At 35.9% G+C, this 13825-nt stretch overlaps 1 long non-coding RNA gene across 2 annotated transcripts; it reads left to right on the top strand.

Annotated features, from left to right (window-relative positions):
* The first annotated feature begins 502 nt into the window (after window positions 1–502).
* LOC138686090 (uncharacterized) lies at window positions 503–12782 on the top strand. Of its 2 annotated transcripts, XR_011325419.1 has the most exons (4): window positions 503–4679; window positions 5051–5088; window positions 7458–7698; window positions 10439–12782. It is a non-coding gene; the product is annotated as an uncharacterized lncRNA (long non-coding RNA). The 2 variants fall into 2 exon arrangements; XR_011325418.1 differs by having other exon boundaries at window positions 7458–12782.
* The last annotated feature ends 1043 nt before the right edge of the window (window positions 12783–13825 follow it).

Consider the following 13825-nt stretch of genomic DNA (forward strand, 5'->3'; position numbering starts at 1 on the left):
TAACTGGTGTGACCTAAGTATACGCTTCTGAAAATACATTGTGAGGGGTATTGGTTGGGTTTTTTTTTGTTTTTTTTTTTTTTTTTTTTCCATCCACATCAGCTCTGTGATCCAGCTTATGACATAGCATACAAACAGTTGTGTCTGAACTTTAAGTTGGAGCAGCATGCTGTGGTGTCAACAAGTAACTGGACAGCAGGAGAATGGGTCAAGTTAATGTTTTACTGCTGAAGAATTCTTTTTCTCTGAGCCCATAGTGAGCTAGAAGTGAAGGTCCTATGCAAAGTCCCAGCGTATGTATTCATGAAAACTTGTTTATTGCATGTTTGTTTAATTTATTTTGAATTGACTGAGTGAAAAGGCAAATGTGTGTCTGAAAAAACATGGAAAATAGGATTCAGGGGAATCTACATAATTTTGGAATTGGGTCACTTTTCATGTGTTAAAATAGCTCTATTTATTACACGTGCTTCTGACTTCTCCCAACTCCCCCCCCCCCCCCCCCCACCCCGGCCCATTTTTGTGGATTTAGAGGCATATTTTTAATGTGTTCTAAAATATAAATAAATAAATATATTTGTCCCTGTGGCTATGTAAAATGACCATAAACTGTACAGGCAAATGCAAACCCAATCCTCAGGGAACGTGTTTAGAAACCTTTTGTATTGTGTTATAAACATGTATGCACATGTAAGGCATTTAAAATAGTATTTTGTATTGGTGATCACACTTTATTATAAAAATGTGAAACAAGTCTTCCTTTCAACCTTAGTTTAACTGTAAAGTGATAAGCTTGACAATATGATTAATGTAGTTCACAGCATTTCATTACTATCACTATAAGTGAGTTTTAATACACTTGAAGACTCTCCAGTTATTTTTAACAGTGCGTGTTCATTTGTTTCACAGGTGATCAAGTTGAACGTGCTATGCCTTTCCTGTCATACTGACTTACGATCTGGGATTACATAGAGTCTTTATCCCTATATTGTTGCATAAGTCATAGTAACTTCTTTATGTCTGCTTTCTCCAACTGTAAAATTAAGTGATTCTCTTTGTTTTCCTCCTGAGAGTATTATGCGGTTTGGTTCATTGTGTATGCCCACTTTAAGAATTGCTAGGAAAAAAGCTGATGGAAAAAAATGTAGTCTGGTTTTAAGAGTTCTCTTAATTGAAACCATTCCATTGGAACCTATGGAAGGAACTAAAGGGTAAGTTCATGAACTTACTTGAGCTTATGTATTAGTAGTAACTTAAGCTCCAGCTTCTTGTAGTTATAAAAGTAGTTGACAGCTGTGATAATTTCAGATAAAGTAGTTGTGCTCTTGTGTGAACTACAGAAAAATAGGTGCTGATATTGTGGGAGATTGCTAGCCTGAATACTTCATCAAATTCCTTTTTAAGCTGTGATATAACAATTTAAGACCAGTGACTCAAGTTTTCTGTAGGTTTTTTCATGCATCACTGTTGGAACATTTCTGTATTCTCTGTATTACATAGACTTTTTAATGAAGATGTACCAACAAACATTTATTGCTCTAAGTATTTTGTGATTGAATATCATATTAAAAACTGTTAAAACTTTTCATTTGAAGCTGACTTTGACTTGCATAATACTGTGTTGATGCACTGATCATAAACTGTCTTCAGTATAAAATATCTTCTTACCTATATAGAGGGAAGGGATAACAATTGTTATGTTATTTTAGCACAGAAAAAAACCCAATTGTTCTAGTGATTGGGAGGCACTGAAAGAGATTAATGTCTTTAGTTATTTCACAGTTGATTTCATGACTTTGGCCTTGAGTGAAAGTATTTTTTACAGGCATGGCTTTGATTTAGTGAGCTTTCTGATTGTCTTGCCCCCAACTTAGAAGACTGATGTATATATGTACTAGCTAATACTGATCTAGAAAAACAAGAAGCTGTGATGTTCTGTAGGTGTTCTGGGAAAGTTTGTGAGGTTTGCTGTACAGGTACAGTTTCACCTTAGCAACAAATTAGATAAATCATCATGATCCATGAATCGCTTCTTAAGGAGAGAAGCTGTGTTGAGTAAAGAGCAAACTGAAGTCCTAGAGACGTTTGTGGCCTTGAAAAGTGTATGCCCAGAATATGGAGGTCTTTTGTGGTTATTGTAATGAGGTCCACATAGCAGGAGATTGTTCTGGATGAGATAAAAAAGGAACTACAAGGGAAGCATGAAAAAGGCTCTGGATGAACCAAAAACAGGTGTCAGCAGGACATATTTTTAAATAAAGCTTAAAAAGTTAGGTTCATAATGTAATGTGTCTGACAATCAAGCAACATGAAATACAAAGGGGGTGCATTTAACTAAAAGTATACTAATAATTGAGAACCGTTTGAAATTAAAGCATCTCAAACGAGTAGGGAAATTCACTATAGTACGATGGTCATACTGATAATACAATGGAATAGCACTTTCATGATGAAGGCAACATGATGATTACAACTTTTTTTAGATCTTCAAAGGTGATGTGCAGAAAGAGAAGAGATAGTTCAGACTCTTAGACTCCTCAAGTTCAGAAAACTTTCCTCCTAGGAGCCCCTCTGAAACTGGGAGAGTGGTGAACAATGGTGTAAAAATGAAATTGTTTGTCATAATTCTGTTTTGTACTTGAGGAAAAAAATGAGGTTTTATCCCTCTGGAGGGAGGTGGTTGGTCTTGGAATCTGAATTGGTGTTTCTGTTCAAAGCCCTTTTGTTGTTGTTCTGCTTCCAGGATTTAGGTAATCCCCTCTGCATTCTCCATGTTTTCATCAGAACACTTTTGACTGCCTGTTAAAACAAAAATATCAATCTCATGCTTCAGAATAGAGTCATCAAGGTCAAGAGGAATTTGTGTCCAGTGCATACATGATTGTTGAGGTGTATCGAGGGCTTGTGGGGGATGGAATGGGATTTTTGTTTGTCTAAAAAAATATATGATTGAATGTTCATTGCTAATATTAATTTATGCTAATATTTCAATACAAATTTAATGCAAAATTTAATATAAATTCTTTATTGGTATGTTTTTCCTCCCTTGACAGCCATATGGACAGCTATTCAGGGTCTGGGTCCCCTCTGACTCACAGATGGAGTGCCAAAGATCTTGGGTACTTTACTTTCTCCGCTGCATGAAGTTGATTTTTGCTTTCTAGCCTTGTTTGGGCATATCTCAGATAATCAGACAACCACCATTGTAGAAGCTTGTTGGAGGCACATAATTTCTGATAAGCCAAAAGCAGCAGCCCTCTTCTTTCCCATGAGGTTCTGCCCTGACCCTGTGTCTGTCCCTCTTAGTGAATTGGCTTATCTGTCAGGAAGCTGTGCACACAGAACAGCGTGTACTGGATCAGTTCAGCTGGAGGGAGATCAGATGCAAGAGAAGCAGATTTCAGTCAAACTGAGTTGGTTAGGCACAAAGTCATGGCAACACCAGATGGAGAAGACAGGAGTAAGCAGTTGGGGGTACCCAGAAGTGAGCTTGGGGTAAGTATCCTCTTTGGCAGTAACAGGCCGTGATATTGTTGCATTATGATATTTGTTGTACATCACCCTTGGTTTTCTGGGGACTAAAAATCCCTTCACTACTAAGGTCTGTCGTCTTATTAGATTGCCTGCACAGGTTAATTTGCCTCTTTTATGATTTATGAGGTGAGTGAATACTTTGGTACGTTGTCTCCTATTATAGTATCTCCTCAGAGAAGCTCTTCCCAACCTACTTTAGGTCTGCTATGGTGATTTTTTGAGTGCTGTAACATTTAGGATATATGTGAGGTCAGACCTAGTATCACAGATATCACAGTCACCTTGAATATAGTGAAAACTAAAGTATTGTTTGGGTTTGGGGGTGTGGGGTGTGGTGGTTGGGTTTTTTAGGTGTTGCTGGCTAGCTGGAGTTGTGTGTTCCAGTATATGTCTATATTTTTCTTTTCCTCTCTTAAGATGACAGCCATGACTACATGGCTGTGTAATGATAAAACATTGTAGTAGTAACTGTAACAATTAATAAATACTGTCATTGTTCCTAGCTCTATAAAGGACACAAAACACTCTCCTTTGATCAGTGAATTAGTAACATTTGGTTACTTTCATTAGTCTTTAAATACCTTCCAATGCTTTCTAAACTATTTCATTTTGTAATGGGGTGAAAAAGGAGAAATAAACAGATTGTTAAGGAAAACCAAACACTGGCACAGTAAGAAGCTCACTGCTAAAACAGTGATTAGTACACAAAATGAATTATTTTCAAGCCTCTCAAGTACAGTAAAAGGAGTTCCAGCCATTCCTTATTTAGGTGCTTGTGGTTGTATGGTTGAACTGATGCTAAAAGATCCTAGTGCTTTCCCCACTGTTGACTTCAAGCTTTCACTCAGTCTCCCAAGAGATTTCACTCACTCTCCTAAGCATTTTCTCACCACAGGTGAACTGTTCCAGAGTTCCATGTTTCATCTTTAAAGCGAGTGTTTTGACCCTGCAGGGAACCATTAGGGCCAAGCACCTATGCAGGAATGGCAGGAGTTCCCTAAGAAAAGCAGCAGGACCAGGACCAGATTGGTTTACTAGATAGTCAAACTACATCGCTGCAGCTTCTCAGTGAACCTGTTGTGTGTCTTCTCATTATCAGATATCATTGTTTGTATACTTTATTCTACTCCAACCGTATCTACTGTGTAAGTCTGTTTCTGTATTGCAGGCTTTTGAAGTGCTACAGGTTATTTAACATGTACTGTCCCAGTACTAAGATAGTAATACTGCTTCAGCAGATGATTCATAGACCTTTAGTCTATGTGAGGACAGAATGTGACAGCTGGTATCTTGAATCTTGTACAAGTCGCAGACCTGTAAATGAGAGGACTCGATTTAATTTGACAGGTTATTTAAAATTGCATAGATGTCAGAGAGGATGTTTGGGCTTTAGGTAATAGACCTTTCAGACCTCTGCTGACTTCCAGCAGCACACTTTAGCACATGGCTAACTTTAAAGAAATCCACCTCAGTTAATTTGTCTTGATTACTCATTTAGCTCTTTCTTCATTTGCAGTCTCCTCTGCATTTTTCTCACAGCGTGAGTCCCATCAGGTATGCTGACTATTTATTTCTGTTATGCTTATATATTTAATGTTTGGAGGGTGGGGAAGAATGATTGGAGTTTTTTTGTTGTCTACCTGAGCGAGCTTTAATGTGAACACTTAAACCCCAGGTGTACTCAGCAGCGTAAGCTCTCTCAGGTAATCTTTGGTCTTTTCACTGTAAATCCATTTAAATAAAATTGTAACTGTAGCCTATGTAAGCATACCTAAGTTATCAGTGAATTGAGTAGCTCAGGTCCTGACTCGTTACCAGGGCTGTAATGTTGAGGTCAGCACAGACTGTGAGACCCAGGAAGTCTGTTGGGTAGAACACACCAATCTCTGTTGCACTAACTGTGCTCCTGCTGATAACCAGGCTAATTTGATAACTCTAGTCTTAACAACTTGGACAGCAACATATACATCATTAACTGAATGTGGGATCTAAAGTTAAATGGTGTTCTCAGTAGTTCATGTTACGCAGTTGTGATATCCCATGTATCCCACAATGATTGTTATTACGTGTATTTTAATGTGCTTTCCTGTGGGAACTAAAGGGAAAAATATGTTTAAAAAGATTAATAAAAAGGTTCAAAACATAACTTAGTTAATATTAGTTTTTAACAGAAATGGTAAAATCGAGTAAGGAATAATCCTTGCTTACCTTTGAGGTTTTTTCATAACACCTTAAAACTAACAAGTTTTTGCTAAGCTTGAAGTTACCTGAACTCAAGATTTCTATTTCAAAATGGGCTCAGTGCTTTCCAGTTAAAAATTGAAGTTGTATTTGGAGTGATTTAAGGAATAATATCCTGTTCCATGTAAAGTAAACCTGCACTTCATGCAAAAATAATGCTTTTAGATCTGAACTTTAAGTCAGATAATTTACTAGGAGATCATTCTTTTTTTGTTGCTCCAGTGTTAGTTGTTATACAAAATAAAAAGTTGACTCTTACTGCAATTAGAACCTATAGCATGGTCATCTAAATAAAGCATATGCATTATGATACATATTTTCTGTTTCAGTATAGTTTATTGGCAAATGTAGACAGACTTGTCTACTATAATATAAACAGTTTAGTCTTTAAGCTATGTTTTTTTTCATAAAAGATTGACATTTGCTGCTTTTTCCAGATAACAGTAGCCAATGTTGTCTTATCAGGAAAAAGGTTAGCTGCAGTTCTGTAAGTCATAGAGAAGATAAGAACAGCTTTGAATAATGGAGCGATGGTGCGAGTTCACAGCAAGGCCTTTGTGTTTGGGAAAAGATTAAAAACTGAAGAACTTCCCTATAGGCTGACAAAATCAGCCCTTTTTTCCGCATAAAAATTCTCAATAGCTTAGAAATGTGAACTTCAGATAAACATGTTAAATTATACAGGTTATTTTAAAAAGCTTTAGTTCTTAAACTTTAAAACCATAAAGCTGTCTGCAATATAGAGAATATTTCAAAATCGTGTGGTTTTCTTTTTAAGAGAAATTCAATTTTATGTTCACTTTTTATTCTTCATGTGAGCCCTTATTTGTAACACTGAGCCTGTGCTGCAGATATAATCCCTATAATCTATTTTTTCTAACTTTTAAGAGAAGATACTCAAGAATATTTTAAAAAATCTCTATAGAAATTGCTGTTTTGCATTTCTCGCATCTCTAAATGCATACCTACTCCTTCAATAAGATTTTCATGATGTCAATGACAAATACATAATTGCACATAACTGTGGATAGGCCCAGTTAGTTCCAGCTCTCTTATCATTATTAGCAAGTATGTCACGTAGTCCTTATCGTAAGTTCAGTTAGAACTATTTTTGTAGCTGAAAGGGAGTTTTACTGCCCTCTCTCCATAGTTCCTCTACTTTCTTCATTCCCGGCCTGCTAATGTTTTCCTTCTTTACAAATTGAAGCTATGCTTTTCTGTTTCAGAAAGTGCTTCTTGCATTTAATGCCTGGAATACATATCTGGGAGAAGAGAGAAGAGTGAGCTCATTGCTTCTGCTACCAATACTAAAGCTGATTCTCCTTTCTAGTTTTATCTTCATATTTCCTGTTGTTGAAAATGAAAAAAGAAAGAAGATGAACACTGCCCATATTTTAGGATAAACAGAACTTACTCTGTGATTATTTGAAAGAAAAAGAATCCAAAAGCAAGAGCTTTAAGAAATGCCAGAAATACTGTTTCCAGCCACGTTATTCTAATATGGCTTTGAGCATACCTATTCCTTTAAGCCTTTGCATTATCATCTCAGAATAACATTGCAATTAAGCTGATCCATTTTTCTCTACTTCAGTAAGGAAGAAATTAATGGTGTTTATTACTGTATTAGGTGAAAGTGTGATTATTTTGCTTGCCAATACTTTCTTTTATGCCTTGCATTTCAGAAAGAGACAGCTGTTACTATGATGGGTGTTTTGTTCCAGTGAATCTACAAGAAATACAGGGAGTTAATAAACAGGATCAGTCAAGTACCATGGCAAAAGTGCTGCTCTTGTTACCTCATCCTATTGTATTGGTAGAGATTCTACATCACTTAGGATATACTTCAGAAAATGGAGACTGCTGTGGAATTTCTGCAGGCTCTTGCAGAATGTGAACCATGAGAGACATGATGGTCTAGAAAAGGTAAAGCTGGGAAATATCCCAGAGAAGCTGTAGTTAAGCATACTAGTAAAATTGTGACTATGTTTGTATAAATTGCATGACTGGAGAGAAACAGTAGAGACAAAATACATAGACAATAAACTTGAAGTATGAAAACAATGCTTGTGTAAACATAAATAGGTCAGTGGGAAACTAGCATGAGTATTTCCAGTGTTATTTGAAGAGGTAAGTGTTAGTCTGGGGTTCTGTATAAATCATATTCTCATCTTCATTTTTTGTTTGAGACCTGGATTCTTCAAAGCAAAATGTAATGTCTCGGAGGTTTTTAAAAGGGGCTGTTTTGCCTCTTAGACCCATCTGTACATCCAGTATCTCACTTTTGGATAGGAAGAATCAAGACAGAACCCTTCACTGCAAAGTTAGAGTTGTCATATATCTTATGTTTGTCAGCATTGAAATTTGTCAGCAATTTTTTTCACTCAGGCAGTATTTTCAGTAAATATTTTTTTGAGTATTTCTAATCTTAACAACCTGAATATTATCAGCAAAAATTACCTTATCACAAGATAATCACCTCTTCCAGAACATCTGTGAATAGATTTGCATTTGATATTTCTTCTTTCTAGCTGTAGCTGCTCAGTTAACTCTGTGAAAAGAATAGTACACATTAAATACTTGTCCTAACAGCCTTATAAGTTTACTTCAGCTTTTTGTTGTCTGACCCTTAACAAAATGTCATTCTAGAAATTTCAGAGAATTGTCTGAAAGAAAAATTCCCAAAATTCAGGAATGTCTATTATCTTCAGAATCTTTTCCAAATTACAGCCTTGTATATCCATATATTTCTATTTCTTTACCTGTTCCCCCTGATTTAGGCAAAACAATTTTATCTTTTCACTTCCTTTTTACCTTTCTTAGGTCAAACATTGGGTTCTTTTTGGCATGTTAGCTCTATGTGAACTCCTTAATGGAGAATATTGGAAGCATAGTATTACACAGAAATTCTCACCTAAATATCCTTTTAAAATTAAGATGCTGAAGAAGGCTTCTGCTTCTCCTTTTGAGTCCTTTGAGGGCATTTCATATCTAATGTTTATATGATGTGAAGAAAATTAGACATTTGTCATGGAAAAGTGCAAAAAGACAATATAGATAAACTTGATGGATTCTCAGGAATGGGTGTACCTCTTGCATAATTGCAGAAACTGCAACTTTAAACTGAGTGCAGCACCCTTCAAAGGGAACTTAATTTCATACTGTCAGTGGTGTAACATAACTTATTGCTTGGTACTTAATAACAACTTTAACTTAGGGGTAATGATTTTACATTTAAACTCCCATTAAAAAGATAAATACCTTTAAACTGACCACTCAGCTCACTTAACCATGATGTCTGTTTAGTATGAAAGACTTTATGCATTTTTTCCTCTTTTGGGTTTCTGAGGCCCTCTGGTACTAAGCTTTAACAACTTGTCTGCCTGAGACTAAGGCTACTCAGAAGTCTCTAATGAAATTGAGGAAGATTCAAAGCTACTTACTTACATAGCTAAAATTGCATCAGATGACCTGTGAGAAACGGGTACCGTTGCAAATTCAAGTTACTGTTAAGATTCCTGTCAGCAAAGGCAATCATTTCAGCCCTTTCTTGCAAAGGCAACCAAATAAAGTATTACTCAAACATCTGTCAGCAGAGACTTGAGGTTCTAACCCTCAGCTAAGCTAGAAACCCATAATGAAGGACAGCTGGTCCAAACTGCTTCTGCTTAAGTGAGGCTTCAGCACTTCTTTGATGTATAGGTAGGTCACATTTGTGACAATATAGTTTTCTAGAAATAATCTGTCCAACATAATTTATGCAGTCTGTTTAACTTTTCTTCATTATGCTACTTTGTTATTTATCTTCAGATTCTTAAAATGCTCTGCATCCGAATGTATTGTGTCTTTCTTTAAAACTGCTCAAACTTGCTGTGCTAGTTTTTACTTGTAAAGCAATGAAGTATTTCATAACTTCTGAGATAAGCAGAAGCCTTCTGATCTCCTTTCCATATCCCTGTCCTGTAGCAAGACAGCAGAACCCACTTCCTTTTCTAAAATGCTAAATATTCCATTATGTATCCATAATATTCCCTGTGGCTTCTTCCTCTGCTTTGTTTTAATGTGCGTACTTGCTATTCCAAACTCTTATCAAAGGGCTGCGTTTGTTTCCTTTAGATTCACCTTCTTTTTAGGTACTCGGATGCTTCCAGAGGTTTTTCAAAGCTCAGGGTCATCTGAAAGTTGAGAGGTAAATAAAACTAAGATTTCACATTGCATTTCCAAATGGGGTAAAAGGGGGAAGGTGGAAGGCTGTTTTTAAGAAAACAGCGGATAATCGTTGTCACTTCAGTAGAGAGTTTAACTGCTGCTGCCGACTAGAGATGGGATAGTTCATTTACTTGGAAAAAGCATAAGAAAGGCCATTAACAAGACAGCATCTTATTGTTACTAGTAGAATAGTAGTAATTAACCTGAAGCTTAGTGTTGTCTGGGGGGGGGGGGGGGGGGCGGCGGAAAGTCTGAATCCCACAGAGAACAGGATCTTTGTCTCCTCTTTTTTTTTCCCTACTTTTAAATGGTCTTACTGTTAAGCTTAAATACCTAATAGTTAAAGCTATTGCTGAACATGAAGATATTTTTTACACTGCTATTCATTTTACTGTTCAAATTTGACTTTTATGGATTTCTTACATGGCAAAAAACCTCTGCATTTTCTCTTTTGTAGCCTTCCTGTAAGGATCCCTGATTCTTTGTTTCAAACACTAGAAACCGTTGAGAACAGTTCAAGGAGTGAATCTCCTGTGGTATCACAAGGCAGGATATTTTTTGGAAAGTGAGTATATACAACCGGAGTCCTTAATTTTTCAACCTTGTAGTGAGAAATCCTGATGAAACTAGAATCGGGATTAGCTGTCTTAAATAAAACTGTCATCTTCCTCATGAAGGTGTAGAAAGTTTTTGTAGGTGGAGAGTGGTTAGTTGGTGTGGAAGATCTTGTGTAACACTGAGTAATACCTGACCATTCCAAGGATTTTTTTTTAATGTGTATCCACATTAAGATGTTTCTTCCATGTTTGAAGGGGAGTTGGCTACAGCAGGGCCATATTCTTGGTTCTGAAGCCCTGATGCAGAAGTGACCCTAAGAATTGTTGACTTAACTGTGTGTAGATAGATGATTTTTCTTTTTTTCAATGCCTCTCACTCTACATTCCTTTTTTCATATCTCCAGGTATTGTTTTACGTTATCTTAACCTTTCTTAGCATGTGTGACTATGACTTCTGGTGAAAACCTGAGGTACACTGTAAGATGTACCCAAGTTGTGGTTGGTCTGTGGTTTGGTTTTTTTTTTGTTTGTTTGTTTTTTTAACGAATTCTAAAAGTGTTTTAAAAAAACCCTGGATTTTATGCAGGCTTTTGGCTTCACTGTAATTTTAATTAGGTTTTCTGTATGGCTTTTGTTCTTGAAAGCTACATGAGATTTAAACTATGTACAAATTGTACTTCTGTATGCTGAGGGACTTTGCAATGTTGTGCTATTGATGAAGTAGTTTGAACTATGCCAACCCTTACTTAAACAGTGACCTCTTCTTATACTGGGTTGTTGTTAAAAATTTGCTAGCATTCACTGACTTACTTCCTAATGACATAAAAGCTACTGCATGTCTCCCTTATATTCAGAAAAGAAAATAGTTCATAACTGGGATGTGTCTGGCAAACTTCTTTTTTGAATGGCTGTTCCTAGAGATGGTGCAGTTATATTTGCTGATGCACAGTACCTAAGTTTAGTAACATGTAAGTTTTGTCATCTTCCTCACACATGTTAATAAAGTTATATTTTAAGCAATGGCAAAAATATCAGTTTTCAACAAAATTTTTTTCTCACTGAAAACGTTCCACTTCTGGTAATTGCTGAGGGGTGTGTAAATCCATTTCTAAATACAGAACAGATTGAAGACCAAAAATCAGCTATGATAAACATGTTCATGTAATTTTGTTACCTATTCTACAACTAAAAAAAAAATAAATCCCACTAAATTCTTTTTTCTGTTTTTCTCCTCTGTATTTCCCTTCAGAAAAATAACCAGACTGGTAATAGCCAGCCAAATTATTCACGCACAGTACTCCAACATGTTTTCTCCCTTTAACGTTTACTACTATTCTTACTATGTTCTCAAGAGTATATTTTACATGTTTACCATAGATTTGGAAGACATTATTCACACTGTGATACACACCTGTGATTGAATCATGTGAATAACAGGTGTCAAGGGTACAGCAGGTCTCAATGATGCTGACTAGTTTTCAGAATTGTGAAGAAAGGTGGAACTTCAAAGTACTGCTGCCTGCTCGTATATGCATATGCACCCCAGTATATTTTCTAGAGCTAGAAAACCTGAACTGATATGAAAATCTGAAATGCAGTAAGAAAATTGGATGATTAAATCATTTGAACTCTAGACTTGGAATTTGATAGGCTAAATGCAACGTAGAACCAGTGGTAACTGACAAAAGTGCATTGGCGGTTAAAACGTAAACAGTATTTCATACAATTTAAGGCAAAAAAGGTCCAAATTAGTATTTGTTTTTAAGTACTTAAAAAAAAAAAAGAAAAATTGAAGAATCATTAGTTTTAGTAAAACAAAATTCATTGAATACCTATTGAGACTAAATCACGATGATCAGAAAGTAATCACTCTAAAAGTAACTGGGCTATTTTGATTCAATGAGTTACCTAATAGTGGATGTTACTGGCTCCAAATCTTAAACTCCCAGCATTTCTAGTGGAAATCTCCATCACCCATCTGTTGTTCTGATGTAAATATAAAGAGAAATATATGTCTATAAATTTATGGAGAAAGCAATCTGAGATCAAGGAAGGTCTCGGCTGATGCAAGCAGTGTATGAACATTATTCAGGCAGTCTAACCCAGCACTGTGTCTATAGAGCATTTAAGTTAATTTTCCTTTTAATTAAGTAAACCTGAAGTATATTACTGAACCTTTATGTTCCTGGAATTGAAACATAGAACATAATGTGAGTGACTGAGTTGCTTGCTAATTGAAGCAATCAGTCAAGATAATGAGGGAGGATTTTCTAATGAGTAGAAGGTGGGGATAGGGGAGACATTCAGAACGTCATTGAAAACATGATTAGCAGGTACAGGCTTGGGAGGATTTGTGTTAGGGTTGGCAGTGAAGTTTTGCACTCTGCACTTAGAAGTGATGTTTGAAGAGTTCATTGTTTATATTTGTTATGCTGAGCTGTTTTATAGTCTAAGAAAGTTTTTCTGGTATATGGCCACCACAGAATAGCAATTGACTTAAATTGCAGGAGTAACTGCAAGTTCTAATTTAAACTGAATTGTTACTTCAGGATGGAATTTTTACTTGCTTACTGTAGTTCTTACAACTAGGTATGTGATCTGGATGGTGTTCAGCCCTCATTTATCACTTTTGCATACCCCTTTTACAGTTGGATTTTCAAATCTGGTTTTAAAGTTAGTTCAACATGCCTTCCAGAAAGTAAATATGTCAGTAAGGTTTGGTTTGTTTTACATACTCATTCTTAAGATAGTTTAACTTAGTGCAAACCTATACTGCATTCAAACTTTATTCAGAGTTGGTCAAGACTAGTTTCATTTCAGATTATGGAAAGTGATTCAGAAACACCTGGAGCCAAGATTTATATCCTTACCTAAATTCTGAAAGCACTGTGGTTTTATAGCTCTTTAGAGGAAAGGCAGGAATTGCATTATAGAGCAACAGTTAATGCAATGCTGACTAGAACTTCAAAAATCCAAATATTAATGTTAAAATGTTAAAAAAGGGGGGGGGGGCAATAAGTTTACATGTTTGATCTTTAATGAAGGAAATTGCTTTTTCTCCTTTTGGAAAAAAAAAATCAGTCAAGTTTTAAGGCAGTTGTGGGACATTATAGTAATGTGAACAAGGCTTGCTGCTTTATTTTCTGTTGATCTTGTATTGAAAATAAAGACCTCAAGTCCCCCTGAAAGTTATTTCACTGGAATAAGTATGTGCAGATTTTAAATCTTCACAGATTATGTACACCACTTAGAGACTTGGAAACTGATGTATTTCTCAAAGAATTGAA

The sequence above is a fragment of the Haliaeetus albicilla genome, chromosome 1 (genome assembly GCF_947461875.1).
Source record: "Haliaeetus albicilla chromosome 1, bHalAlb1.1, whole genome shotgun sequence".
Taxonomy (NCBI): domain Eukaryota; kingdom Metazoa; phylum Chordata; class Aves; order Accipitriformes; family Accipitridae; genus Haliaeetus; species Haliaeetus albicilla.